This window comes from Delphinus delphis, chromosome 16 (genome assembly GCF_949987515.2).
Source record: "Delphinus delphis chromosome 16, mDelDel1.2, whole genome shotgun sequence".
Taxonomy (NCBI): domain Eukaryota; kingdom Metazoa; phylum Chordata; class Mammalia; order Artiodactyla; family Delphinidae; genus Delphinus; species Delphinus delphis.
In genome coordinates, this window is record NC_082698.1 from 13,237,807 (window position 1) to 13,240,587 (window position 2,781).

Here is a 2,781-nt window from a genome sequence, read left to right on the forward strand (position 1 = left end):
CTCCATCCTCTGAGTACCCCCCGGGCACATAGAAGCTGATCCTTGGCCTATTTCATTCACAGTTTAGAAAAGCAGAAGCTGGTAGCCAGCTCTCCCTCCAGACCAGGCAACTCCCGAGTTACCAACATCTGCCTGAGAAACACAGTCTCTGCCTGCCATTCCAGGGGTGGGAGATGACTCCTTGCAAAGAATCAGAGATCCTAGGAGCAATAATCACAATAATAATAACTGCTGCAATATTTGTTGAGCATGTAGATGTGCCATGTGTATTACTGACCTCATCTAGTTTAATTTAATGCTCACATAAATCTAAGAGTTGGGTAATTATCATACCCATTTTACAGATGAGGACACTGAAGGTTAAAGAGGTTGGGTCACCTAGCCAATGTCACTCATGATGGAGGCCAGATTTGAGCCCAAATCCTTCTAACACCAAAGCCACAATAATGTTGCACAGGCTCTGTGCCCTACCCACCCCTGCAGGTAGACTGGGCACCCCCTGAGAAGTCTAGACCCAGGGGGTGAGTAGTGCCAAGATGAAGTCCATCCTGGGCCCTAAAAACAATGCTACACCTGGTTATCGGGCTCTGGAAGCTCCCCAACCCACATTCAGGAGCATATTTTTAAACTGCAAAGACCACTCACTTGTCAAGTCAAGACCAGCATTTTTTAATGAAAGAATGGAATGGGATGAGATGGGATTAAGCTAGATGGATGCAATGCAAGCAAGCAATGGTAAGTACTGTTTCAGGAAATTTTATTTTGCTTTTGCACATGTGTGTGCAGGGCCGCGGGGAACAGTTGGCAGGCTGGCCTTCATGCACCAGCCCCACCTTCACTCACCACCCACGCTCTCATATGGGGCCTCATCTCCAGGAGGAAAGGGCACCTGCTTGCCATGTGCACAGAGATGCTCTCCCATGTGCCAGGCTGTGTGCCGACTGAGCTGTGTCTCCCCAGAGGGGGGCGCCCTTTTTCTCCTACTCACAAAAGGGGTGCATGGGCCAGTAGTGTCTGTGTGCATGAGCTGGACCCTGTCCCTTGGGCCCCGTCGCGGTCACTGTCCATTTTCCTCCCTTCCCTGCTCTGATCTGGGCCCCTGCAGCTGACTCCTCCAAATCTAGCTCCTTGGCTTTATTGCCAGTTGGGTTTGGCCAGTGGGTAGCTCTGCCTGAGGTCACAAGGCTGGAGCAGAGAGAGGCTGGGCTTCAGCGCGAGCCCAGCTTCAGCGCAGCGCCTCTGATGAAGATTGCATCTCCCAGGACCACAGCTCCTGCCAGGAGCCTTCTTCAGGATTCCACACTCTTGGGGGTGGTAACAGCTTCCCACTATTGTGAGTGTCTGCGTGCCTCAGCCGCCATTGTTTGTTTCTTTCAGTCCGCCCACACCTCTGGCATATCCCTCCTTTATTGTCTCTTTATTCAAACCATTTGGAGGGAGATTTTATTTCCTACTGGGACCCTGACTACTGCTGATCCAGGGCAAGTGTGTGTGTGTGTGTGTGTGTGTGTGTGTGTGTGTGTGTGTGTGTGTGTGTGTGTGTACTGGGTCACAATGTAAAATATATTTCTTACTGTGAGTTACAATTTTTAAAAAGTGTAAGAGCCACTGACCTAGGGGAATTCTAATGCAAAACAGCTTGGGGAATGCAGGCCGAGGGTGAGCTGGGGAAGGCCTCAGCGGGGTGGCCAGGCTGAGCGAACTTGGTGAGGAAAAGCACTGGGCTGGGAGTCGGGACTGATGGGGCTTCTTCCACCTCAGGCCAAAATACAGGCCCTGAACTCCATGACCTGTGAGCTCCAGCCAGCGCTAACTGGCTAAGATTCTGTTTTGGAAGTTGATTTATTTGCATATTCCAACACCCACATCTATGAACATCATACATATTTTTAATCTAAGAAAATATCAAAGTGACATCTACAGCCTGTTTGAAGGAATTAATAGTCCCCCCTTGGGCCTCTTCCTCTGCTGATCGAGTTCTTTCACACCCTAGCGGCCCCTTGGATTTCGTGCTAAAACCACATTACATCGCGTGTGTCCCCTCGAATTCCCCAATCATGAGTCACTGTCTTCCCCTGAATATTTTTATACCTAACTCATGATCAGGCTTCCTTGCCAAAATTGTGAGCAAATGCTGTCCACAGTCGCCCCTCGGAGAGGGGGGCAGGCCTGGAGGCTGTGGATAAATCCTGCAGACTCTCTTAACGAGGCCCTGAGTCCACATCCCATGGGCCACAGCAAAATGCCCCTGGGAGAAGAGGATCCCCAACCCTGGGCCCACTCTCACTGAGGCTGGGTCAAGAGCCAGGCACGGTTCACGGAGATCAGATCATCGTGTGAATGGTGGTGTCTGCAGGCTTTTCCCCAGGAGTCTTCCCAGCCACGATGATACTGTGTCTCCCCATCAATGACAGTGCACGCCAGCGTGCAACTAGCACTTGGCTCCTCAGATTTGCAAGATGGAGCCCATGCTTGTAACTGATAGATAGTTGTTCCACAAGGAAGAAGGGCAGCACAGCTGCTAGCCTGATGTGGGCCAGGATACGGATACTCTGTTGACTGTTCCCAGCCTGGACCCAGCCTGGAAGCACATGGCATAGTAGAGAGACACACTTTGGCCTCAGAAGGATCTGAGTTCGAATCCCGTATCTGCTGTCTCTTAGCTGTAGGACATTTGCCCATCCTTTAGCCTTCCTGAGCAGACAAGTTCCCATGCGTTAAACCAGAATGGCACTGCCTGCTGTAAAGGGTTACAGCAAGAATTAAATAAAGCATCATATG